We start from the raw sequence: 27,818 nt of genomic DNA on the forward strand, positions 1-27,818 counted from the left end.
TGGCTCAGGTTCCCCGGACCGTGTTGAAGGGTATCTGCCCCAAATCTGCCAGCCCTTCCCCAGCAGCTGGGAGGCACACCCTCTGGGTAGTGGCGGGGGGTGGGGGGAGTAAGGCCCACCCAGAAATGGCTGAGAGACCCAGCTCCCAGCCACAAAGCCCTTCTCTGAAACCTCGGATTGTGGCCCTGATGTGGACACAGGATCTCTGCAGGTGCAGTTAAGGTGAGGTCATGCTGGGTTAGGGTAGGACTTTATTCCAGCAGCTGGCATCCTTGTAAGAGAAAAGAGAGGGGATTTGAGCTGCTAATGCAGAGGAGAACATCGTGAGGATGAAGCAGAGACTGTGGCGACCATCTCCATGCCAAGGCACCTGGGGCACCGTGCCAGGATCCGGGAAAGGCAGGTAGGCCCCTCCCTAAGAGCCTCCAGAGGGAGCCCACCCTGCTGACACTTGGTTGGGGATTCTGGCCTCCCGAGCTGCAGGAGGACCACTGTCTGCTCTGCTGAGCTGCCCTACGTGTGGTGATTTGTTTGGCAGCCCAGGGGAGCCCCCTTTCCGGCCTGCTCTGTGGGGCTCCCGGCCCAGGGCTTGGCTAGACCCCGGATGCTTCCCAGTGCCATGGTGCCTCCTGCTGACTTCATTTCCCACAGGCAGACCTGGCACCTGGAAACCAAGAGGGAAGGGACATGGGCGCCAGTTCCAGAAGGAGCGACAGGTGCCAGGCAGAGAAACTTCCGAGGGACAGGCCGGGGTGAGCAGGGCAAAGGGAAGAGCTCCAAGGACCCTGCGCCCAGCTTCTAGGGTTCTGGGGTGAGCAGGGCAAAGGGGAAGAGCTCCAAGGACCCTGCGCCCAGCTTCTAGGGTTCTGGGGTGAGCAGGGCAAAGGGGAAGAGCTCCAAGGACCCTGCGCCCAGGTTCTAGGGTTCTGGGGTTGGAAAGGGCATCAGATCCAGGCCTGGGACCCCACCCCCAAACCTTGCGATGCCAAGAGGACTGCAGGACTTTTCTGAAGTAGACACTGTTGAGGGCAGAATCCCGACTCGGGGGGTGGAGGGCCCAGCAGGGCAACTGCCAGGACAGTGGGGCCGGCGTGGGGCAGGGGCTGGCGGCTGCCCCTTCACTCAGGCCTTCCTTCCTGCCTTCCTTCCCTGGGCTGCTGCAGGGCTCACCTCTTGGACCACAATAATCCTCTCTCTCTGGGGTCACGGGCACTTTGATGGGGTACATTCAGGGGCTGTCTGGAGCTGTGCTTTCCTCCAACTTGAGGAATCACGGAGGCTTCTCGGAGGAGGAGGGAACAGAGGACGGTGTGTTGGGCTGCAGCACAGCATGGGCACAGGCTCGGAGGCAAGGGGCCTTCCCATGACTGAGGTTTCCTACATGTCTGTATCTGTTTTGCAAGTGTAAACATCCTCATGCCCTATGAAAAAAGCTGGATACTTGTGCACTGGTGCTTGGGCGTGACGGTTCCCTCCAGACTCAGGGGCACGACAGCACAGGGGAGCAGGTTTTGCCCAAAATGGGCACAAGGTCACCAAACCCAGAGTAACTCCTGGCAGTCATGTCAGGCTCAGCGCCCCCCACCAGGAGAAACTCCTCCCTGTCTCTCGCTCTCTCTCCACCCACTGCCTCTCGGCCTCCTTTGAGCTACTCCCTTCCACTGCCCAGGGACCCCATAATAACCGTGGAGACCCCAAGGAGCAGCAGGTACTTAGTAGACACAGGAAACCTGGAGAAGCCCTGAGAAGGGGATGCCTGTGTGCCACACCGTGGGTTCAGGGCTCGCTGGGAAAGCCGCCTGAGAGGCAGGCGGTCAGTGGAGTTGGCAGCTGCTAGGATGAGAGATTTTTCTTTACCTGGCAAAGTCCTCATGGGACTTCTGAAGCAGGCATGTTAGAGAATACCAGAGTGATGGGCTGGGCATGGTGGCTCATGCCTATAATTCCAGCACTTTGGTAGGCTGAGGTGGGTGGATCACCTGAGATCAGGAGTTTGAGACAAGCCTGGCCAACATGGTGAAACCCTGTCTCTAATAAAAATACAAATATCAGCCGGGCATGGTGGTGGGTGCCTGTAATCCCAGCTACTTGGGAGGCTGCAGAAGGAGAATCACTTGAACCCAGGAAGCGGAGGTTGCAGTGAGCCAAGAGAGCACCACTACACTTGAGCCTGGGTGACAGAGCAAGACTCCATCTCAAAACACACACACACAAACCAAACTGCAGAGTGGCAGGATCCAGACCCATTCACACCCCACCTGAGATGCCAAGCCTGAGAGAGGCCTTGTGGGCACCGCCACACCAACCAAGTCTGACAGCGGCTCCCGGAAGCTGTGCTTCTCCTCTGCATGGCGCACAGGGCAATGGTGTCTGCTAACTGCCCCTCTGGATGCTCCGGGGTGAGCTGGGCTGCAGAAGTCCAGCTGTACATGGAGTCCAGAGCCAGCACGGGAATGTGTCGTGGACCGGGTCCCACAGAGGGGCAGACAGAGCCCGTTTCCAACTGCAGATGATGCCCAGGATGAGGAATGACACGTTCAGTCTGTGTTTGCTGAATGACCTCAGGGCCCACTCGAGTTGGGCTGGAGAGAAGGATATTTGAAGGTGGAGAAGAATAGAGAAAGAAGCTGGAAATGGAGGCTTGGCAGGGAGGCCTTGACTACCTGGGGCGGAGTTGAACGTGGATCTGAAGTTAGCACAAACGACACAAGAAAAATAAAGACTCGAAGAGTTCTTAACCTTGAAAGAGATTGAAGCAGAAGCTGCCTATCTTTTCATAAAGGAAACATGAGGCCCAGATGGCGTTCTGAGCAGGGTCGACCCATCGCAGAAGGAACACGTAATTCTAACCCCAACAATGCTCTTCCGGAGAGAAAGAGAGAACGCTCCCCAGCTTCTTGGGAGGCGGGCAAGAGCTTCACTCTGGCTGGGAAAGAATGGCACCAGAAGGGAAAATTACAGGCAAATCGCACTCCTGACCTTGGATGCAAAGACCCCAAACATCACATTAGCAAACGGAATTTGGCAACATATTAAAAAGATTACTACATCATTACAAGTTGGGTTTCTCTTAGGGAGCTACGACTGATCTAATAGAATAATCAATTAATACAATAAATTAGCAAGGGAGAAAAGCCGTGTAATTTTGCAGGTGATACAAAAAAGGGCTTGGGGAAATTCATAACTCATTTTTTGCAATTAAATCAAAATCTCTCGCACACCAGAAAGAGAATAAAATACTTTAACCTGGCCGGGCGCGGTGGCTCACGCCTGTAATCCCAGCACTTTGGGAGGCCGAGGCGGGTGGATCACGAGGTCAAGAGATCGAGACCATCCTGGTCAACATGGTGAAACCCCGTCTCTACTAAAAATTCAAAAAAATTAGCTGGGCATGGTGGCGCGTGCCTGTAATCCCAGCTACTCGGGAGGCTGAGGCAGGAGAATTGCCTGAACCCAGGAGGCGGAGGTTGCGGCGAGCCGAGATCGCGCCATTGCACTCTAGCCTGGGTAACTAGAGTGAAACTCCGTCTCAAAAAAATAAGTAAATAAATAAAATAAAATACTTTAACCTGAGAAGCTGTACATCAAAAAGAACAAAGAGAAAAACAGAGTCAACAGAAAATGTGAAAGCATTTTTTTTAAAGATCCAGAACAAAGCAGGTATTCCCTATCTAGTCAGCATGTACTGCAGTCCCAGCCAGTGAGGAAAAAAGGAGAAAGCAAGAAGATGTAATCCATCGATAAAAGATGAGAATTAATAAGAGAATTCAGCAAAGTGGCTGGATAAAATAAAAATCAATACACCAAAGCCAGCCATATTTCAGCAAGAATCAGCAAATGCAACTCTGAAAAATATATCATGAAGTGACAACAGCAAAACCACCTAGGAATAAATCTATAAAAGGCTGTAGAAGCTCTTTGTAGAGACACTTCAAAAGCCAGTTTGAAAGAGAAATGTACCATGTTCTTGAAGAGGAAGACAGTGTGAAGGTGGGAATTTTTCCCAAATTGGTCTATTCTGGGTCAATGCAATTCTAACCAGTATCTCAACAGGGTTTGTTGTCGCTGTGTTGTTTTGCTTTGGTGGAACTTGATGAGCGGATTTAAAAATGCACGTGGAGCAGATGCAGTGGCTCACACCTGTAATTCCACTACCTTGGGAGGCTGAGGAAGGTGGATCACTTGACGTCAGGAGTTCGAGACCAGTCTGAGCAACATGGCGAAACCCCATCTGTACTAAGAATGCAAAAATTAGCCGGGAATGGTGGTGCTACCCTATAATCCCAGCTACTCAGGAGGCTGAGGCAGGAGATTCGCTTGAACCGGGAGGTGGAGGTGTCAGTGAGCTGAGATCATGGCACTGCCCTCCAGCCTGGGTGATAGATCAGGACTGCAATTAACAAAAACCCCAAACTTCCTATGGAAATGCAAAGCCAATGATCGCTCAAATCATCCTAAGGAGACAAAAGGTGGGTGGGCTGGGGAGCGAAGGGGAGAATTGATCAGATGTAATGAAGGTGGTGCTCAGATAGACAAATGGACCAATGGACAACCATGCCACACACCTGCATCCATGTAGGAGTTTGGCTTATGATGGCTCCAGCATGGAAGATCTTGGAGAAGAGTGTTTTATTCCAAAAGTGAAAGTGGATCCAGGCCCCCCCCACACACCCATTCACACACACACACCCCCACACACCCACACTCACACACACGCACGTGTGTGCGTGCACAACCCCACACCCACACGCCCACACATGCGCACTCGTGCGTGCACACACACACACAGACATGCGCACACACAAATATACCCCCCACACCCACACAGACATGCACACACACACACCCCCACACACAGACATGCACACACACACATACAAACACACCCCCCCACACAGACATGCACACACACACCCCCCCACACAGACATGCACACACACATACAAACACACCCCCCACACACAGACATGCACACACACACAAACACCCCCCCCACACAGACATGCACACACACACAAACACACCCCCCACACCCACACAGACATGCATACACACACACACAAACACACAACCCACACACAGACATGCACACACACACATACAAACACACCCCCCACACACAGACATGCACACACACACAAACACACACCCCCACACAGACATGCACACACACACACAAACACCCCCCAACACCCACACAGACATGCATACACACACACAAACACCCCCCCACACATACACAGACACACACACAAACACACCCCCCCCACACACACATCCACGAATTCTTGGATTAAAAACTTACATATGAAAGGCAACTTTAAACTCAGCAAAATTGGGAAACAGCTTTATGAGCTCTTGGTAGAAGACAATTTCTTAAATGAGACACAAAAATCACAAACTCTGAAGAAAAGTTTGGTAAATTAATCTACATTAAATTAGAAATGACTTGTCATAAAAAGAGTGAAAAGACAAGCTAAGGATTAGTAAAGATAAATATATATATATATATACTTATTTATTGAAACAGAGTCTCGCTCTGTTGCCCAGGCTGGAGTGCAGTGGTGCAATCTCAGCCCACTGTTACCTCCACCTCCCAGGTTCAAGTGATTCTCCTGCCTCAGCCTCCTGAGTAGCTGGGACTACAGGTATGTACCACCATGCACGGCTATTTTTCATATTTTTAGTAGAGACAAAGTTTCATGATATTGGCTAGGCTGGTCTTGAACTCCTGACCTCAGGTGATCCACCTGCCTCGGCCTCTCAGTGATGGGATTACAGGTGTGAGCTACCACACTCAGTCAGTAAGGAGACTATATAAAGAACACAAATCAATCTGAAAAAGATGAAACTGCGCAGAAGTTGAGAATAAGAATTTCCCAGCGAAGGCACTGCAAACAGTACAGAAACATACAAAAGGATGCTCAAGTCCATTAGTAATCAGGAAATGCACATTCAAATGCCAGTGAAAAAGTATTAAGTAGCCCCAGATTGGCAAAAACTGCCAGGTCTGGACCAGAACAGGGACAGATGCAGCGTGGAGCCAAGAGACCTGCCACCCAGGTGGCTGGAACGCAGCTGATACAGTTTAGATATTGGACCTTGCCCAAACCTCATGTTGAAATGGAATCCCTGATGTTGGAGGTGGGGCCTGGCGGGAGGTGTCTGGGTCACAGGGCAGATTCCTCCAGGTTTCGTGCCGTCCTTGCAATAGCGACTGAGTTCTCCAGAGCTCTGGGTAAGCATGTGGCACCTTCCGCTACTCGCTTGTGCTCTCAATTCTGCCATGTGAACTGCTTACCCCCATTTCACCTTCCACCATGAATAAAGCTCCCTGAGGCCTCCCCAGAAGCAGATGCTGGCACGATGCTTCCTGTACAACCTGCAGAACCGTGAGGCAACTTCACCTCTTTTCTTATAAATTACCCAGTCTCAGGTATTTCTTTACGGCAATACAAGAACAGCCTAATGCAACTTCCTGCACTGAGGTCTCGGCCCCACCCCTACCTGGTAGAGCTGAACGCTGGACTCCTAGTGACCCAGGGACTGCTGTCCTAACACCTGCACTTGGGCTTCAGGAGACCAGGGTGCAGCCACACGTCCCTCAGTGAGAGGACAGACGCATCAACCACGGGATAAGCCACAACACCAGACCCCAAATTCCCACCTCCACGGGGCTCTGGAAACAAGAAGCACTTCTTCCTTTTCTTTTTGATAATGAAATTGGTGGCAAAACCTGGCACGAACAGACCCCAGGGGGTTTCTCCTCTGTATTTATTTATCCCACGGAATATTTGGACATTTTGATGCAGAAAAATCAGCGTGCTTGGTTACATGACACGACTGCGCTGGAATTATACATAAAATACGTAAAATTGTACATCCCCTGAAATCTATTTTATAGTATAAATTGTATAACATTGCATTTTACGGTGCAAGATAAAAACGTGCATGGCGTATGTTAACTCTAAAGTGCACGTGGCCCCACAGGCTTTGGGTAAGGGGGAAGCCGCCGTCTATCACATGAGAGTCCTATACAGCTGGGAAAACGCATACATGCGCCACACACACCCAGGAAAGAGAACCCGCGAGCATGCTGCTGGGGCCACAGCAGAAGTCGGCAAGGAATGCAGATGGCGAAAGTCCATTTACAGAAAGCCAGAAAACAGGGAGAAGTTAGCTTTGTTTAGTGATATCAATGCAGGTGGTAAAACCCCGAGGAAAATCCTGGGGGAGCGGTGGCAGGGGACCCCTCACAGCCCTACTGTCTCTGCAGGCTGTCCCTTGGCGCAAGCCAGCACCTCCGTCCATGATGCTTCTGTGGCATGGGGAGAAACTGCCAACCGTGGGCAATGTCCACCAGCTGAGTCCAGGCCTGGATGGCAATTGAGCCTGAGGCTCAGGCCCCAGGAGCAGTTCTGGGTAGGAGGCTTGGCTGCTGTCCAGAGACCAACACTAAGCCACAGCGGTCACTGCTCCTCCTGCAGGCTTCCCCTCCTCCTCTCGGGCAGCGGCCCATCCTCCCAGCTGTCTGAAGGAGAAAGGCATATCCTGGGTGCCCCTCCACATCCTGACCCTGACCCTGTCCAGCAGCTGCTGGTCCACAGCTGCAGTAAACCCATAGCCAGCAGAACCTTTGCTCAGTAGGCACACAAATCATTCTTGAGCAGACGAGCCACTAATTATATGTCACCGACATATGTCACAGAGGGTCAAGTGACTGGTGTAAGGCCACACAGCTAGTGAGGTACTGAGCTGGGATCGCAGAGAAGGAGCCTCTCCTGGGCCAGTCCTGCTCCCCACTCCCAAGAGCCTTCGTGCTTCATGAACACTCAAGAGGCACCGGGAGAATCTCGCCCATCCCCCTTCTCAGACTAACCAGCAGGCAAGGAAATATCATGATTACATGACGTGACTGGGCTGGAATTATACGTAAAATACGTAAAATTTACATCCTCCTAAATTATTTTATAGTATAAATTATATAGCATTACAGTTTACAATATAAAATAAATACGTGCATGACATACGTTTATTCTGAAATGCACGTGGCCCCAGAGGCTTTGGGTAAGGGAGATGAGCCTTCCACTCATCGGGATCCATCCCCTGCACAGGGGACAGACAGAGACCCACCCGATGCCCTGGTGGTGGTGGCAGGAATGCTGAGCAGATGATCCCGGAAGAGGGGTCAGGGGAGCAGAATGACCCGGTAAAATTACATATGCAAATATTTAATCATGGTCACTGCGGCAATGCAAAAATAACACTGAGGGGCCTGAGAAACGTTAGCTGCTTGCTGCCTCCCCACCCCCTGAGTGCCCACATGCAGAGCCAGCCAGGGCAGGAGGGTTTGGGGAGGAGAGGATGCCTGGGAGGAATGGACAGCCCCTCCGTCTCTGCGCAGGCCCAGCTGCTTGGGGAGAGAGACTCCCTTCTCCCTTCTTTAATAAACACCCAGGAATGGCTCTCTCACCTGTGGTAGGGCATTTCCGTGGTGAGCAAAACAGATGCAGGTGATCAGGGCAAGCGCATGAGTGTGAAGAAGGATGCCCGTGGGGGGCTGCCAGGTGCCCCTGCTCCTCTCAGCATCTCTGGCAGATCTGCACATGGCAGCTGGGAACTGTGGGGTGCACAGCTACCTGGGGGATCCCAGAGGACCCTCTGGACCCCTCTGCCCTCTGAATAGTTGGGACAGTGAGCCCAGGAGGGCCGGAGTGGTCTGGGGAAGGTGGTGCCAGTGCTCTGGGCTGGAGTGGGCACTAAGACCACAGACATGGGCACTCGGCTCAGGAGGGCGGGCGCCTGGCCCGAGGCCTCTGGTGAACGGTCACTGCCTAGAAACAATGAGGACAGCACTGAAGGCAGTGGCAGCAAAGCTTCCCCACGTCATCATATATGACACGTTGATCTACTCGTGTATACATACAACGTGCATTCTACATACAGCAAAGCGGTACAATGCAGGCACACCCAGGGGGTCTCAAAAACAAAACCACTGAGGTCTCACAATGACCCCTGAAGGGGGTCAGTCATGGGATCCTCACCCCATTTCACAAGTCACGAGCTGAGGCACAGGGGGCTCAGGGCTGTGCAGGGATGAGGTGGCAATGGGACGGGAGCCCCCGTAGCCTGGCTGTGGTCCCCCCGGATCCCTGTCTGCACTGGCCACACAGGGTGCTGGACACAGGGCAGGCCCCGTGGTTTCAGGGCCCATTAGGGCACCAGCAGCAGCACCAGGCTCTGCAGTTGGGGTCAGATGGGCCTTGGGCAGGCGGCCTAGGCAGGGCCAGGGCCAGGGGCCTGCAGCAGCTTTCCAAAGATGGGAGGCTCCGAATCCATTCAGTGAAGTGCAGGGCTTGAGCCTGGAATGGTGCTTTTTAACAGAGCCTCGTGTATTTGTACGTTAGAAAAAGCCCCCTCCCATGCCGCATCTTGAAGTAAAAGCACCTCTTCTGGAAGATGCTCTCCCTGCTAGGTCCAGCCACTCTGTCATGAGTCCCAGTGGTGGGAACGTCCAGAGTGAGAAGAGACAGCCTGGCTGGCCACGCCCAGAAGGCGGCAAGCGGGTGAGCCCTTGGCAGATGAACCCTCAGCAGCCGGGAACGGGCCCCGGGCAGGAAGCCCCCAGTGACCACTCGTGTTTAGCTGGGCACTCCACGCTTGCATTTTCCCAAAGCAGCTGGTCTCACCCTCCAACAATTAGCATGTTGGGACGGACAAGCCAGGTGAGCTCCTGCAGATTTCTTAATGGCCCGCTGACTCCCATTTCCACTCTAATGACCGCCCAGTGGCACTCAGATGTATTAGGCGCACTGGGAGCATGTCCACATCCAACGCTCTCCAAGGAGGCGGAGGGGTGTAGGTCGAACACTCAGCTCGACCTCACATTTCCCTGGACTCACTGCACAAACGGAGTCACAGACGCAGATTTCTGACCCATTCCTGGATGTTTTCCTCCTGGAGCGAGCGTGAAGAGAACCCAAGGAAATTTGCTGGCCATGGGCCCCAAGACGGCAGGCGGGCTGGCAGCGGGCCCACTTTCCTATCTAGAGCTGGATTTAGGAGACTAAGCCCACGGGGAAAGAGGAAGCAGGAATTTAAATGACTCCTCTGAAACACCTGATTATTCCCTCCCTCCTCGGGGTAAAAGGATGCCAAGAAGTATCCTCGGCTAAGAACCCTGGGGAAGAAGAACCATCTGCGGGCGGGGCTCCCCAGAGAGGACAGCACATCAGGGCTGCTTCCTGAGCAACCCTAATACCAACCAAGACCCCAGTCAAAATCAGCCCAACCCATGTCTGGAAATCAGCTCTTCTGGCTCAACGGGCCAACCGTTCCCCACCTTTTCCACTGAAGAGCCTCCTACCCTCTGTTTAAAAATCCTAGCGTGAGAAGAAGGCTTGGTGGCTTTAATCCCAATGCTTTGGGAGGCTGAGGTGGGAGGACCGCTGGAGGCCAGGATTTTGAGACTAGCCTGGGCAATCTAGCAAGGCTCCATCTCTACAAAAAATAAAAAATTGGCAGGGCATGGTGGCACTGCCATCATTTGACCCTGGGCAGGGTGGTCACATGATTGTGCCACTGAACTCCAAGCCACAGAATGAGACCTTGACTCAAAAAAAAAAAAAAGACCCTAGCTGGTATCCTCAGCCTTACTGCACAGACTTCAGAGTTTGAATCAGCAGGCCCCTCGTGGGGCCGAGTCCTGCAGTACAATGACCCCTCGGACTCTCCTCCTGGGCTCCTGTGCCTGTGAGGGCCTGTGGTCATCCTCACCCGCTCTGTAACTTCTAGGTCCTCGCCTGGGCTTAGGAGCTGCCCAGGTGCAAGATGGAACAGCCCGTCTCCTGCCCGGGCCTCAGGTGCTTCTCCGGTCCCGATTCCTGATACTGGGTCAAACGGCAGCAGGAAGATGCGGAAGGGAGAAGCGCCAGCCGGTCTCTGAGCCACTTGCTCTTCAGCTGTTTTCATCCTTCAGTGCAAAGCCCTTAAATCTCTGCACAGCCCTGGGAAGGATGAGGCTCGGGACCTGAGTTCCCAATCACGCTGTTTGCGTCTGCAGCCCCCAGACAGGTACCTGGAGTGACAAGCCAGAGTGCCCACCCCTGTACTTGGCCCCTCCACATAGATGGGGTCAGTGGAAGTCCCAGATCCACACTGAGGCCTCAGCCCTCCCCTGTGGCCCCTCCGAGGGGGCAGCTTTCCTGGAAACTCCACCTTCTTCCCAGGGCACCAACAGGACTATGTTCCTCTTCAGGTCTGGGAAGAACGAAACCCCGGGCCCTGGGTCTCGCAGGCTGCCCAGGTCACGGACCCTGGGTCCTGGGGGAGTTTTAGCAGACGTACTGGTTTCTGGGCTAACTCTGGGCCTGGCCTCCCTGGAAGGTCAGAGGTGGCCAACTGGCAGATTCTCAGGAACTAGCCACTCTCTGGCTCCTCTGTCCCCGCGTGCCTGCCCCATGCCCAGCTCCCCAGCCAAGCACACACTTGGCCAGGCCTTCCTGGAAGTCAGAGGTGACCAACTGGGTCCTGGTTACCATCACACCCGACCCCCTCCCCTCAGGTGCCCACTCTGTGCGCAGCACCGTCATGCACTGGCTCTAGGACCTGTTTGTCAGCATTTACTCCCTGGGCCCATGGGTCCAGGCACTTCCTGGGAAAAGCCTGTGGCCACAAGGGGACAGCGCAGATCAGCTTGGAAGATGGGCTGGTCTCCCTGCATATCCCTGGCTTGTTCCCAAGGAGAACAAGGACAACTCCTGACTCCCCGAACCACAGAGCCCCCAGGGCATGCCACCATCCTGTGAGCAGGCAGTGGCCAGCTCTGCTCTGTTTTGAAGCAGCAGCCCGGCTAGCTTGTTCCAAGAGTAGTGGTTAAGCGGGAGAGGCCCCAGCCAATGGGGTGGCCAGAAAGAGGCCACTGAGAGTTCTTTCTCTTGGAAACCATTTAGACCCCTTTCAGAAAGAAGGCTCTATTTCCAGCTCCATCCTTGTGTTCTTGTGGGGCAGAGTGAGCCGCTGCTCATTTTCACACTTGACTCTGACCAGAGATGCTGAGTGGCTTGCCGAGAGTCACATAGAAAAGGCAGTACTGGGGCTCCTGACCACGGCCCGCCACGTCTGATTCTGGCTGCCTTTGCCAGCTGATCTGCTGGGAAATTGGAATCTCACCCTAATTTGCAAGGGATTTTTTTTTTTCTTTTTCTTTTTTTTTTTTTTTTGAGAGAGGGCTTTGTCATGTAGCCCAGGCTGGTCTTGAACTCCTGAGCTCAAGTGATCCCCCTGCCTTGGCCTCTGAAAGTGCTGGGATTATGGGCGTGAACCACCTCACCCAGCCACAAGGGATTTTTCTTTCCTCTCTGGGAAAAGAGCTATTTTCAGCTGCTGATTGGGCTACATGAGGAGTTCCCTAGCTGAACACATAGGGGCCTGCAGGCTCCCGAGGCCACCTGACGACCGGAACTTTCTCCAACAGCCCAGCTCCCGATGGAGAAATCCATGGGGTCTAGGGGGTAAGTCTGCACCTCTGAGTCCTGGGACCTGGGCTAAGTCACCCAGCCTTTCTCTGAGCTTCAGCTTCTTCATCTGTACAATGGGGTCATGTAAAGGCCCCACAGGTGGACAGGACACAGCCCTGGCAGCTGCGAGCCACTGAGAGCCTCGGTCCCTCCTCTTGTCAGAGCCTGGGCTCCATCAGCTTCAGGAGCACTGCTTCCTCGGGGCCTCTCTCCCTGCTTCACCCACCTCGACACGGGGGTAAGGGCCACAGGCGCCCGGAAACCCATTCACAGCCAAAAGCCCGTGATATTTAGTCTCATCTGTGTGCAGTCGATGAGGGAACTTGATCTCAAATTACAAACCTCTCAGCTAAACACGGTCTATTACGCAAAACCTCATTCCAGCGGCTATAAATATCCCTCACAACACAGTCCCCAGGAACTCTCTGGAAAGATGCTGCGTGGTTTTGAATAACGAGATAATGGAAGCACAAACCAATGCTAATTAATTTCACGGCTCGGAGAGACCTGGTTCCTGGCTTAGCCGTGCTCAGTGGGACTCAATCGAGAAAACCCCGGGATGAAACAGGAGACGTCTTGAGGGAAACCTGTCGGCAGAAGGGCCCGGCCACGTGGAGCCACACAGGTGGCTGTGTTATTTGTTCATGGACCTGTGCACAGGGGGCCCCAGAGAGGGCCTGGCTGGCTCCCACCTCTCACAGCCCTGCTCGTGCAGTACCGCTCAGAGGCGAGGCTCCGGGAGGGCCCACCGAACAGAGGAATCAGACTCGAAGGCAGGCCTGGGCTAGGTCTGTTGGTAGGTGGTTTCAAAGAAAAAGAAGAAGAATCTGAGGACGCCTGCTCCAGGGTTGCCACCCCAGGAGGTGGCTTTATCTGTTCAAATCAGAGACCCTCAGAGAAAGGATGGCTGGGGTGTCGAGAAACCAGCATGGGCCATGGGAATGTGCAGAGGTTAAACATCCAGCCACCACGTGGCCCAGCAATTCCACCATACAGGGTGGCAAAAACATGCACACACAGCCACGCTCAGAGCAGCCTCCTCCGTGACGGCGCTAAGAGGCGGTGGACACAGCCCCAGTGCACTGCTGGTGAATGAACAAAACATGGCATGTACAAATGGTGTAGAACAATACTACGGAGAGAATGGAACGTGTACAACATGGAATATGTGTGTTGTGGAATATTATTCAGGCATGAAAAGGAAGGAAGCACAGATCCAAGCTACAATATGGATAAACCTTGCCAACAGGATGCTGAGTGAAAGCAGCGACACAAAAGGCCACATTCTGTGATTTATTTATAGAAAATATACGGAATTGGTGCGTCCATAGACAGAAAGCTCACTGGGATTGCCAGGGGCCATGGAGGGGTCATGTGGAGCGGGTGCCAGTAGGCACACAGCCTTGTCAATGTACTAAATGCCACTGAATTTTCCCCTTTAAATGGCTAAAATGGCACGTTTTATATTACATGTATTTGACCACAATTAAAAAAAAAACCAGTTATTGGATGAATGGGAGCTTTGATGCCCCTAAAATTCCATCAGCGTTGCCTGTTCTTACATGTTCCCCTCTTAATACAAGGCATGCAGACTCAACTCCGAGTCCCTTCTTGCTGCTCAGCTGCAAAAAAAATGAATTCTCGCCTAGTTTTACGAGTCTGATCTTAAGACCCCCTCCCACCACTGATGCCAAGGCCAGGGTGTCTGTCAGTCAGGGTGGCAAATGACACGTCTGTGCCCCCTGGCCAGACCCACCCTTCTTGATCTCAGCTTTTCCCATGCAAACTCAGAAGCTAGAAGCAGGCTGTGGCTCCCAGGGGTCTCTGTTCTCTTCTCCCTGAATCCAAGGACGATGGTTTTCCAAGCAGGCTACATTTGTGGAGTAATCCTCGATTCTCCATTTTGTATCAATGAGAGACAAATGGAATGCCAGCCAGGGCTGATGGACTCCAGTGGATGGGACAGGCCCCGAGAATTCTGTGGAGCAGCCAATACAATTCCAGCCCAAGGCGTGGAGCATGGCATGGGGCTGGCGTGCAGGAGCACCAGGCAACACTGCTGCTCCCCTGGGTTTTCTGCATATTTAAAGCAACTTTCGGAGCCCAGAGACTCCATTCCAGGGCCTGTGGGGATCCACAGGACTCATGCCAAGAATGACAGAAATCTTTCTGAGCTCCAAACTCTCTGATTTAGAAAAACAAATGGTCCTTTGAAGAACGCTGCTTCCATATGGAACCATGGGGCACTGTGATCAGAAGCGCTCCAGCTCTTTAAAAACCAAATGATGCGCCCTGATCCCTCTGAACGTCCAGAAGAAGACTGAACTAAGCCACAGTGACTCAGAGGCAAATGCAGGGTTCCAAGATTTCCACAACCCAAGACCTGCCTTTTCATATGTGAAGCCAAGGCTCCGAATGCAGAAGTGGCAGCTTTCAAAAGGAGTCTGGAGGTTCTCAGATTCCAGCGCAAATGCCACTTCCTGGGGCTGGTGCTAAAACTTCAGGAAAAGGCTGGTTGGCAGAAGCCCACGAAGGGGAGTTGATCAGTACTGCAAAGGGCTTGTCCGCCGGCGCTGACCCTGCTCTCTGCGGGGCCATAAGGCGGGGCCAGTAGCCTGCAGGATTATGGCATCCCTGTCCTGACAGTCCCCTCAACTCATCAGCACTCCAGCTGGAGCCTAGGCTGCTCCCCACCTGCCCTGCTTCCCTGTCTTCCTGCACTTCCCCACGGCAGCCCTGGGCACTTGGTCACCACCCCACGACCCATGTCCTATCCTTCAGGGACCGACTCACCTCTGGGCTGTTTTGAAGGACAGAGTGACATGGGACAGAGACAGACGATTTCTGCTCTAAGGGCTATTTCTGCGTTTATCATTCCATAGTTTATCTGGGGCCTAATTCAAACCATGATTTCAAAAACGCAAAGAATGTACAAAGGGAAGGGACCCATTGGCCCAGGGCAATCTGGGAGGGTGTCCTGGTGGAGGTGTCTGAATTTTAATGGCTAAACTTCGTCCGGCCATTTGGGAAGAACTTCTAGGTAGTCAGGCACTCAGGATGGGCCTTTCCAGGATGAATGGGGGAGTTTAGAGAACTGCCTTCGTTTCTACTGAAAATGGAGAAAAAAAGGCAGTTTTCGGTTCTTGCAGCACTTGGGAGTGTGAAACTGGGCTGCTGCTGAAAGGGAATGAAAATCTCGTTCCAAATTTACTTGCCATGGGAGGTGGTTGTGGCGGGTGGGGTGGGAACACTGGCAAGGCATCGCAGAAGGGGAGCATCCTGAGCGCCCTGCCCAAGATCCACCGGGAAGGAGGCAGAAGCCGGGTGTGACTCAGGCCCAGAGGGGAGCTGGGTGGGGTGTTGGGGAAGGCACCTGCGACCCCTGCCTGGGAGCCGGGGCTCCGTGCTGGTGGCGGGGCACCTGTGGGGATGTGTGTTCTCACAGAGAGGACTTTAATAAGGGCTGTGCAGGTGTCTCGCTGCTGAACATGGGAACTCATATGAGCTGGGCGGGAGAGAATCGGGGCTGGGATGATCAGGGAACGCAGAGGGCGAAGGAAGCCCACCCGGAGCCCCCATCTCTGACAGAGGCAAGATGAACAAGCACTTTCGATTCACCTGAAAGCAGCCACATCTCTCGCCAGGTGCAGGTGAAGGCATGAAAGCCTGGGTTTCTTTACATATGTACACATACACACACACACACGCATGTGTGCATACCTATTCTTGGGGGGTTTTGCCTTCTTCATACAGTTATGAATAGCTTTAGATCCATGCATGCTTCTGATGGAAGCTCATCCCTGTACAGGCAAGTTTAAACGAAACTCCACAGAGAAAAACGAAATGCGCCTAACGCTACAGAAGGCCCCGCGGCCGCCAGCAGCCAGCCTCCTCCCTGCAGAGGTACCTGGAGTCCGAGCATGCAATTTCCATGCGGCTCTTCCCTCTGGCACTGTCACCTGCTCACATCCTTAAACAGGGCATGGATTCCCTTTGCCTTTTGCACATTTTACACAAATCATTTCGCCCTTTTTTTGGAAACTTCCATGAGCCTTATCACACTTTACGTATTCCTCCGCGGCTTCCATGTCCCCTCCACACCGTTTCTGAGATTCACGCGCCTTGATGAAGGCAACAGCAGTTCATTCATTTTCCCACCACGGCTTGGTCCTCCGTGTGTGAGCAGCTCACGGCATCCGGATCCGTTCTCGTCCACAGACACTGGCACCATTTCCAGCTTCTTGCTGTTGTGAACAGAGGTGCCTGGAAACTTCTCGTGTGTCTTCTGGCCCACGTGGCAGAATGTGTCAGGGGTGTGTGCCACGGAGTCACGTGCCAGTTCACGCAGCACGTGCATCTTCCATGTTAGTGGCGATGACTGCTGTTTTCCAAAGGGGTTTCAATTTGGGGCGTTTTTCCTGTTTTTCTTTTTTTAAAAAACAGAGTATAGAACCTGAAAGGCTCTGCAAGACCTGGCCCTGCGCAGCGGTGTTGTGAGTTGAACTGTGTCCCCCAAAAAGAAGTGTGGAAGTCCTCACCCCAGGACCTCAGAGTATGATCTCATTTGGAAGGAGAGTCATTACAGACATAATGAAGATATCAGTTAAGGTGAGGTCCTGGGGGAGCAGCGTGGGCCCTACATCCAGTGACTGTGTCCTTATAATAAGAGGGAAATTTCTTTCTTTCTTTTTTTTTTTTTGAGATGGAGTTTCGCTGTTGTTACCCAGGCAACCTCCACCTCCTGGGTTCAAGCAATTCTCCCACCTCAGCCTCCCGAGAAGCTGGGACTACAAGCGCCCACTACCATGCCTGGCTAACTTTTTCATTTTTAGTAGAGATGGGGTTTCACTGTGTTGGCCAAGCTGGTCTCTAACTCCTGACCTCAAACAATCTGCCTACCTCTGCCTCCCAAAGTGCTGGGATTACAGGCATGAGTCACCGTGCCTGGCCAGAAAAGGGGGATTTGGGAACAGACACACAGGGAGTCCGCCATGTGACAACAGAGGCCGAGACCTGAGCCAGGCAGTACAAGCCAGGGAAGGCCAAGGAGTGCCAGCACCACCAGAAGCCAGAAGCAGCCAGGAAGGGCCCTCCCCGAGCCTCTGGAGGAAGCGCTGCCCTGCTCACACCCTGACCTTGGTCTTCCAGCATCCAATGCCACAATACAAGTCTGTTGCTTTAAGCCATCCAGTCTGTGGTTTCCCAGCAGCCCTAAGAAACAAGGTCAAGCAGCATTCCATCCTCCAGTCTCTGTCTCAGCGATCAAAGAGGACTTGTGTCTGTTGCTGTGACAGCAAGGATGACCACGCCCTTCTGTGGATCTCCAGGAGTCTGTGCGTTCCCTGAGCCCAGAGTGAGCATCTGAGTCCTTTTCAGCACAGAGCTACGGGCCTCCCTTCCCCATGAACTTAACACGCAGGAGCACTGGATGTCCCCATGCCCGTGTTAAGGCTTCTGGAGACGGAAGAGGAAATGGGCAGCTATGCTGCTCCTGGCTGGGGGCTGCGGTCCCAGGGCCTTGCTTTAATGGGTTAACTGGTAAGGCAAAAGGAAGGAAAGAAGAGAAAGCTGCTTGGACTCACCCCATGCACAGAACCCATCTGTGGACATGCCACCTGCAACGCTTCACAGAAGAGGCCTTCCCATGGCAGGCGGTGATCATGAACTCAACACTTGGCCTCCCTCTGAACCAAGAGCTGGCGGGGAATGAATGAGTGCGGGGTGGAGAATGGCGGGTGGGCTTAGACGGAGAAACTGAACATTGCCCAAACACCTCTGCCTAATGCAGCCCACACCCCTCGCGTCCCAGTGGGCTCTGTGCTGAGGGCCTGTCACCTGGTATAGGACTGTCCTCTAGGTGGCCTTGGGCGAACCCAGTTCTCCCCTCTCTTTTGCTTGTAGTTCTTAAGAATAACCATAGAATATGCTAGAAATGGAATACCCTGAGATGGGAGGGCTGACTGCAATAGCCTGGGCTCTGTCCTAGTTTTCCCCGGAAACCTGATGTCCATCAATACCTTAGCCCAGAAGTCATGTTGCCCCAGAGTATAAAACCCAGGAGACGCTGCTTTCCAGGGTCTCTCCGGTGCGGTGCAAGGGGCACATGCAGTCCTGAGCCTTCCGGGCTGGCTCGGCCATATTCCAGAACTCTGTTGTCCCTTGCTGCCTATCTGTAGGCAAGAAACTGCTTCATGTAACTCACTCACCAGGCTAAGACAAGTTGGTAAGCTGTGAGCAGCGAACCCACTCCACACTTTGAAGTAGAGCCGTCTGGCCAGCTGGACCAATCCTGGGATTTGGTACTAGAAGGAAGCCCTCCCACACACAGGTCAAAGCCACCTTGACTGGTATTGTCTGTCTGCTGCTGTCAGGTCCTCGGTCTGTCTCTCTGCTGGTTAGTGGTGAGGTGAGGGTGGGCACCAGCATCTACTGGGATCGCTCAGACCCCAGCTATCCCCCAGAGGGCTGCCAGAGAAGGAGTGACACACAGTGCGGAAGCTGAGACCAGAGCCTGCCTCTGGGAAGTGGGCGGAGGCCTTGGACCTCATCCTCTCGTCACTGTCCTTGTCATTAGGATGCCTTTCCCTGGATTTGGGGCCTCAGCTGCTCACCAGGAATGGGGGGCACATGAGATCGCCAGTTTTGTAGGTTGAAAATAGTTCAGTATTTGCCAGTTTGACATGGTGCAACTGAACGGACCCCGCGGCCGTCTGCTCCTTGCTCTAGGAAGTAGATATTGGGCTGAAGGCCCTGGAGAAGCCAGTGAGCTGAAGGCCAGGCCCTGCGTTTGTTGGTGACCCCACACTGGGCTGTCGGAACTGGCTCTGGGGACCCCGAGAGGAGGCCCTCCCCAGCCCTGGAGGGGCCTCAATGGCGTCTCTGAATTGGCACCTACAATGAGACCAGAGGGGTGAGCCAAGCAGAGGATGTGAATTTAGGTGCTGGGCCACCCACGGAGGGTGCTGGGTAGTGCCAGGGAGGCAGAGACAACCCAGGAGGGTGAAAGTCCAGGGATGAGGGAGGCAGGGCCAGGCCATGAGGCTGGAGGGGGCACTGTTTCCCACGGGCCCTGGAACTGGGTCCCCGTGCCCAGCTCTGAGCTCTGAGCAAATTCTCCCTGGGGGAAAAACATTCACACCTGAGGAGGAGGGCAAGGTGGGTGTGGGGGGCTGTAAGCCCTCTGGAGGCTGCTGGGTGAAGGCTTGGAGCACCAGAAGGGAGTACTTCCAGGCTGGGGTGGCCCAGAGCCTCACCCTGGCCCAGGGGACTCCTGCCAGGCTGGCACCTGCCCAGGCCCCAGGTGAGGGGAGCCAGCAGGAAGAGGAGACGGCAAACGCCCCGCAAAGGTCCAGGGAGTGCAGCAGCCAGGGTCAGAGCCGCATGTGCTCCTGTGTGTGTCTACGACAGTGTGTATGTGCATGTAAGTGACAGTGTCTGTGAGTGTATGTGTGTGTCTATGAGTGTGTCAGTGCCTATGAATGTGTATGAGTGTGGCAGTGCCTGAGTGTGTGTGTGTGTGTGCGTGTGTGTCTATGAGAGTATGGAGAGAGTGTGTGTGAGTGCTGTGTGTGTGTATGTATATGTGTGAGTGAGTGCTGTGTGTGTGTATGTGCTGTGTATGTGTGTCACTGAAAGGGTGTGTGAGTTGTCTATGAGTGTGTGTCAGTGTCTATGTTTGTGTGTGACTGTGACAGTGTCTGAGGGTGTGTGTGTACATGTGTGTCAGTATCTATGACAGTTTGTGTCTGTGCTTGAGAGAGCATGTATGTGTGTGTTAAAACCCTTCAAAAATGTAAAAGTTGGCCTCTGCTCCTGGGTGCAGAAATGCAGTCATGGACTGAATGCATCACCCAGGCCTGCCATAAAAGAAAGAAATTTAGGCTGGGCGCGGTGGCTCACACCTATAATCCCAGCACTTTGGGAGGCCGAGGCGGGTAGATCACGAGGTCAAGAGATTGAGACCATCCTGGTCAACAAGGTGAAACTCCGTCTCTACGAAAAATACAAAAATTAGCTGGGCACGGTGGTGTGCGCCTGTAATCCCAGCTACTCGGGAGGCTGAGGCAGGAGAATTGTTTGAACCCAGAAGGCGGAGGTTGTGGTGAGCCGAGATCGCGCCATTGCACTCCAGCCTGGGTAACAAGAGCGAAACTGCGTCTCAAAAAAAAAAAAAAAAAAAAAAAAAAAAAGAAAGAAATTCGAGGAAGGCAGGAGCCAGAGCATCAGGGTGGGAGATTTGTCAAAACAGGGGCGGTTGGAACCTCCGCAGAGCTGGCTGTGGGCTTCAGAGCGGAGCGACGGGGCAGGCGCAGCTGTAGCCACAGGAAGCACAGGAGCCCTCAGAACCCACAGAACCCACACAGCCTGGAGTAAGCTCGGGTTCAGAGTGAATGGGAGAAGGAGAAGGTGGTCGGCTGGAATGAGGAGCAGGAGGCTTTAGTGATCAAGGCGGAGTTTACCCTGTGTGCCTATGACCAAAACTCTCTTAGAAATGTTTGATTCAGGCCGGGTGCAGCGGCTCACGCCTGGAACCTCCACACTTTGGGAGGCCGAAGAGGGTGGATCACTTGAAGTTAGGAGTTCGAAACCAGCCTGGCCAACATGGTAAAACCTGACTCTACTAAAAATACAAAAATTAGTCAGATGTGGTGGTGCGCACCTGTAATCCCAGCTACCTGGGAGGCAGAAGCAGGAGGATTGTTTGAAGCTGGGAGGCGGAGGTTGCAGTGAGCCGAGATCACACCACTGTACTCCAGCCTGGGCGGCAGACTAAGACTCCGTCTCAAAAAAAAAAAAAAAAGTTTGATTCTGATGTGATTCATGCAGGGGTGATTTCAGAAGGTCAGAATGAACCCACTGAGAGGCAAAAGTCTTTGAACAAAAGGACAAGAGTCCCCAGGGTTAGCCAGCCTTTATGTCCAGCCTAACCATCTAGAATCACACGGTCATCCCCAACCGGGGTTCCAACGAGCGGCCCTGGCTCCTCCCACAGCCAGCCCCGGCCTGGGCTGCCTGCAGGTGATGGGCACGGCTGGGATTCCGTAATTATGTCATAAAACACAGGCCGGCTACTTAGAGGAGAATTACAAGGCACTGCAGCTTGTGAATACGGTAATCCAGCCTAATTAACACCAACTCTGAGAGCAGGGAGCAGGCTTCCGGGTTAAATCAGCCCATGCGGAAATGCTGGCGGTCTCTTGCCCTCATCAGGCGATGCTGAGCATTTGTCCTTGTGTGGAATAAAAATAAACCTTGGGCTGGAAAACTAGGCAGGTGATCCTGGAAAGGCCCGGAAACCACCCAAGCCTGGCTCTCCAGGGCCTTTGTGTTAAAATAGAACAAATCTAGCAACCCCGAGACGTGCATCAAGGGCGGGGAGCTTCTCTGGGGCAGGAGACATGCCGGCTGACCCGGCAGACAGCAGACAGAAGGGGGTGGATCATTGTGAAGCAGGAAAGGCTGAGAAACAAACCTCTCCCAACACCGAACTGGGAAGGAAGTGGTGATTTATTCAGCCGGGAGCTGCGGTGGGTCTAAATGCCCCAAATAGCCCCGAACAAAGAAAATCTCTGGCCTCATAAAGGCTTACAGCTCTAGAAATTACAGTGAAAGGGCCTTGGGCTTACAGCTCTAGAAATTACAGTGAAAGGGCCTTGGGCTTACAGCTCTAGAAATTACAGCGAAAGGGTCTTGGGCTTACAGCTCTAGAAATTACAGCGAAAGGGCCTTGCGTTTACAGCTCTAGAAATTACAGCGAAAGGGCCTTGGGCTTACAACTCTAGAAATTACAGTGAAAGGACCTTGGGCTTACAGCTCTAGAAATTACAGCGAAAGGGCCTTGGGCTTACAGCTCTAGAAATTACAGTGAAAGGGCCTTGCGTTTACAGCTCTAGAAATTACAGCGAAAGGGCCTTGGGCTTACAGCTCTAGAAATTACAGCGAAAGGGCCTTGCGTTTACAGCTCTAGAAATTACAGCGAAAGGGCCTTGCGTTTACAGCTCTAGAAATTACAGAGAAAGGGCCTTGCGTTTACAGCTCTAGAAATTACAGCGAAAGGGCCTTGGGCTTACAGCTCTAGAAATTACAGCGAAAGGGCCTTGGGCTTACAGCTCTAGAAATTACAGCGAAAGGGCCTTGCGTTTACAGCTCTAGAAATTACAGCGAAAGGGCCTTGGGCTTACAGCTCTAGAAATTACAGCGAAAGGGCCTTGCGTTTACAGCTCTAGAAATTACAGCGAAAGGGCCTTGCGTTTACAGCTCTAGAAATTACAGCGAAAGGGCCTTGCGTTTACAGCTCTAGAAATTACAGCGAAAGGGCCTTGCGTTTACAGCTCTAGAAATTACAGCGAAAGGGCCTTGGGCTTACAGCTCTAGAAATTACAGCGAAAGGGCCTTGCGTTTACAGCTCTAGAAATTACAGCGAAAGGGCCTTGCGTTTACAGCTCTAGAAATTACAGCGAAAGGGCCTTGCGTTTACAGCTCTAGAAATTACAGCGAAAGGGCCTTGGGCTTACAGCTCTAGAAATTACAGCGAAAGGGCCTTGCGTTTACAGCTCTAGAAATTACAGCGAAAGGGCCTTGGGCTTACAGCTCTAGAAATTACAGCGAAAGGACCTTGGGCTTACAGCTCTAGAAATTACAGCGAAAGGGCCTTGGGCTTACAGCTCTAGAAATTACAGCGAAAGGGCCTTGCGTTTACAGCTCTAGAAATTACAGCGAAAGGGCCTTGGGCTTACAGCTCTAGAAATTACAGCGAAAGGGCCTTGCGTTTACAGCTCTAGAAATTACAGCGAAAGGGCCTTGGGCTTATAGCTCTAGAAATTACAGCGAAAGGGCCTGGGTTTACAACTCTAGAAATTACACGTGAAAGGGCCTTGCGTTTACCACTCTAGAAATTACATGTGAAAGGGCCTTGTGTTTACAGCTCTAGAAATTACAGTGAAAGGGCCTTGCATTTACCACTCTAGAAATTACAGTGAAAGGGCCTGGGTTTACAACTCTAGAAATTACAGTAAAAGGGCCTGGGTTTACAACTCTAGAAATTACACGTGAAAGGGCCTTGCGTTTACCACTCTAGAAATTACAGTGAAAGGGTTTTGGGTTTACAACTCTAGAATTTACACGTGAAAGGGCCTTGCGTTTACCACTCTAGAAATTACAGTGAAAGGGTTTTGGGTTTACAACTCTAGAATTTACAAGTGAAAGGGTTAGGGTTAGGGTTAGGGTTTGGAGTAGGCTTGGGAGTGACTTAGGTGGGGGGTCTGATCGTGTTTAAGTAAAAACAATGCCAGTGACTTAGGTGGGGGGTCTGACCGTGTTTAAGTAAAAACAATGCCAGTGACTTAGGTGGGGGGTCTGACCGTGTTTAAGTAAAAACAATGCCAGTGACTTAGGTGGGGGGTCTGATCGTGTTTAAGTAAAAACAATGCCTTCCAGAAAGATTCCTCCACACCTTGCCTGGATCTATAGGAAGGGATTAAAGGTGGCGCCCGGTCTGCTATTGAAATGCAGTGTGGTCTCTCTCCTATTGAAATGCAGTGTGGAAGTCAAGGGGGAGGTGGTCTTAGATGCTTAAGGGTGGGGTGATTAAGGGTCTCCTTCCTCTATCACAGGCGCCTTGTCCCTTACCCCTACCCTTTGTCCTGCAGGCTAGATCCACCTTCAAGACCCCTGCTCTCTGCGCATGTCTCTGCCCAGGGGAGGCAGACCCCAGCCCAGCCCCTGCCACTCTAAGCCCTTCCTGAGGGTTCGCCAGTTCAGCCTTACAACCACCCTTGCCTTAGACTCTTACTGCTCGCTGTAACGAATTACCACAAATTTAGTGGCTGAAAACAACGAAAGGGATTTTACTGCCAGTTCTGTAGGTCAGAGGGCCAATCCGGGGCTCGAGGGGCTGAGAGCGGCAGCAGCAGGGCCGGCTCCCTCAGAAGGTTCTCAGTGAGGGTCCTTCCCTGTCTCTTCCAGCTCTGGGGGCTCCTGCTGTTCCTTAGCTGAGGGTTCATCACCCCAGGTTCTGTCTCAGGGGGCCCATAGCCTTCTCACCTGCATGCATCAAATCTCCCTCTGCCTCCCTGCTTTAAGGATGCCTGTGGTCACACTCAGTGCCGCCCCCAGCCCCCCCCCCCGGCACCACCGAGCGATCAGGATGACCTCCTGATGGCAGCAAGACCCCTCAGTCCATCGTCTGCAAAGCCACCTTTGCCACGGAAGGCAACGTGTGGACAGGCTCTGGGATGAGGCGTGGACATCTCAGGGACCCTTATTCAGCTGGCCACTGGGAGGCACAACTGGGCTCAGCAGAGAGGCTGCCCAGGGACCCCATGTGGCAGTGATAACGCCTCAGGGCCCATCCCCTCCCCCTCTCCCCCATTCTCTTTGGGGCTGTTGCGGCTGCCTCTGCGGGGCATGCTAGGTCAGTGCTGGCTCACGGGGAGGAGGCCTCCATAAGAGCAAGGCCCTTGGACACTGGAGGCTGAGACGCTGCCCAGAGTGAAATTGACCTCTGATACCATGTGACTTGGAAGAGCCCCTGTTGAGGGCTCAGCTCTGCTAACCAATGCCCAGGGAGGCAGGAGGCGAGAGTTTTAAAAAGTACCCAAGGGCTTAGAACAAGTACACGAGAGGGCCTAGTTCAAGGCCGGAACAGAATGTCTATCTTGGAAGAGAGCACGCTGGTCTCTCCCTCTGTCTTTTCATAAGGACTCGGATCCCATCATGACTACCCACCCTCCGACCTCTTCCAGCCCTAGCCCCTCCCAAAGGCCCTGCTCCTGACACCATCCTGGTGGGGGTTGGGGTTGCTCAGACATTCGGTCCACAGCACCAGGCTGATGCTGAGATGCGAAGAGGCCTCTCCAGTGCCCCGCTGGCTCATCTCTTTCCCAAGGCAGAAAGATCATTACCTTGCTGGGGCCTCATCAGAACAAAAATGTAATTGTTTTGTGCCTTTTAGAAACCTCCTGAGTTGGGAGAAATGGAGATTTGGTGGCTGTCCATGAAGTACTTAATTAAGCAGAACAGGTAATCCCATCATTATTACAAGAAACACGCAGAGCTCCAATATCTGCGGAAACGTGGTTGCCTGTGGGGCTGGAGGCTGCCTGCTCCAGCCCCATTACAGGCTCCTTCCTTCCCAACTATCTGGGTTGTTTCCTTAATGCTTGTCCTGCCCCAGAACAAATGTGGAGTCTGTTCTTATGGTCTGAATGTCTGTGTCCCCACAAGTTCCTATGTTAACACATTTGGAGACAGGGCCTTTATTGAAGTAATTTAGGTTATATGAGGTCATAAGGGTGGGGCCTTGACCCAATGAGATTAGTGTCCTTGTAAGAAGAGACTCCAGAGAGCTTTCTGGCACTTTCGCGCACACACACGCTCTCAATCTCTCTCCTCTCTCTGCCATGTGAGGAAGGCAGCTGCCTGTGAGTAGGAAGAGAGTCCTTACCAGGAACCAAATTGCTGGCACCTTGATCTTGTACTTCCAGTTCTCCAGAACCATGAGAAAATAAATGTTTGTTTAAGCTCCCCTCCCGTCCGTGGAACCTTGTTATGGCAATCCAAACCGAATAAGACACGTGGGGCCGGGTGTGACTCCACCGGGCCTCAGTTTCCTCATCTCAAATGGGGATGGATGGTAACAGCACCTGCCTCAAAGGCTGGGGAGCCTAAATGAAAGCTCAGGCACCAAGGTGCCAGGATCGGGCAGGGCATGGTCCCGACTTCACCTCTACAGGCTCACACCAGCAACAGCAGCCCCTGTGCAGTGTGGTCCAACTCCCAGAAAGACCCCGTTTCTGGGGTGTCGAGGGGGAGTCCTAGACACCTGAGGAAATTAAGTGTCATGAGACATCAGCCCCTCTGTCCTGACCACGATTTTACAGATGGGGAAACCGAGACAGGAGCTGCCAGAGCACTTACTTGAGGTCACAGCAGGAATATACAAAGTAGAAGCCAGGCCAGCCTGGAGCCCAGTGTCCCCAAAACAACCTAGGCCAGTGAGTGCAGAAGGGAAGACTGTGCGAGGATTTAGAGGGATGATGAGGCTAAATGGGCATAGCCTGCTGCTGCCTTCTGGAGACACCCATAAACAATGTCAGAAAAGCATGATTGAGGGCTTAATGGCAGAGGTGGTAAAGTGTGACTGATGGGTGTTGCTGACAGACAGCTCAGCCCACACACCCCCAGGCCTGGCCAGCTCTTCCATCCACCCAGGAGGGGTGAGGACCAAATTCTGAGCTCCTTTCTCTTCCCGGCTCTGTCCACATTGTGCTGGGAGGTTCTGGAGCTGAGCCCAGTGCCATGTGGAGGGGCTGGCCCACCTTGCTGGGCTGGCTGCCCCAGGCACGTCGGGATGAAGGGGTGTTTGCCTCTCACTAGCAGGGTGGGTGAGCTTGATGAGAACAGCTGGTCAATTGCTCCTCGGCTCCTTCTAGAACCATCTGAACCCAGCAGGATGTGTAATAGAACAGACATCTCCAACTCAACACAGCACTACAACTTCCCCTGCCTACCAGAGGCTTCCCCGTCTCACCAAAGGGCCCCAGGGCTGCCCGGCAGTGTATGAAAGAGCGCAGGACTCCCCCACGTCAACCCCCACCCCCGACCTGTGCTCTGCTCTGAAACCGTCCCCAGCCTCACTCCTCTCCACCCTGGTGTTTGACGTGGAACAGTCTCCAAAGGGGATTCCTGCTCCCCCTGTGCCAGTGTCCTGGGCTTTCGTCATAAAGTGTCACAAACCAGGCGACTTCAAACAACAGAAATGTATTCACTCACAGTTCATGTGGCCTCCAGTGCTGTGGGCCACCCTGGCACCCTCCCCTTGGCTTGTAGCTGCACCCGTCAGCCTCTGCACATGGCCAGCTCTTTGCCTCTGCATCCCTTCTTACAAGGACAGCAGTCGGCAGATTTGGGGACCACCCTAGACCCAGGATAATCTCATCTCAAGATCCTTAACCTTACATGACATCTAGGGACATCTCGGAGGACGCTGTTTCCAAATGAGATTCCTAGCGTACACAGGTTCTGTGGAACACCATCCAACCCCATCCTCTCTCCAATCCAGTCTGCAAACGGAAGTTAGCAAGTTGAACCACACACACGTGCGAGCAGCACTGCCCTCTGCCGCAAAGCCAGTCACCTGGGGAGCAGAGTCTAAATCTTGTCCACAGCTGGGCACGGTGGTGCACACCTGTAATCCCAGCACTTTGGGAGGCTGAGGTGGGTGGATCCCTTGAGGTCAGGAGTTCGAGACCAGCCCGACCAACATGGTGAAACCCTATCTCTACTAAAAATACAAAATTA

The 27,818-nt window shown here is 53.1% G+C and overlaps 1 protein-coding gene and 1 long non-coding RNA gene across 30 annotated transcripts in view; both read right to left on the reverse strand.

Moving 5' to 3' along the window:
- The window catches only part of SHANK2 (SH3 and multiple ankyrin repeat domains 2), a 720,394-nt gene that overhangs the window by 134,641 nt on the left and 557,935 nt on the right, over nucleotides 1–27,818 (reverse strand). The gene's annotated exons all lie outside the window — the stretch shown is intronic.
- On the reverse strand, nucleotides 6,704–20,299 carry LOC144578201 (uncharacterized). Its single transcript, XR_013523594.1, has 2 exons — nucleotides 11,218–20,299; nucleotides 6,704–11,176 (listed from the first exon to the last, which is right to left on the reverse strand). It is a non-coding gene; the product is annotated as an uncharacterized LOC144578201 (long non-coding RNA).

This window comes from Callithrix jacchus, chromosome 10 (genome assembly GCF_049354715.1).
Source record: "Callithrix jacchus isolate 240 chromosome 10, calJac240_pri, whole genome shotgun sequence".
Classification (NCBI taxonomy): Eukaryota; Metazoa; Chordata; class Mammalia; order Primates; family Cebidae; genus Callithrix; species Callithrix jacchus.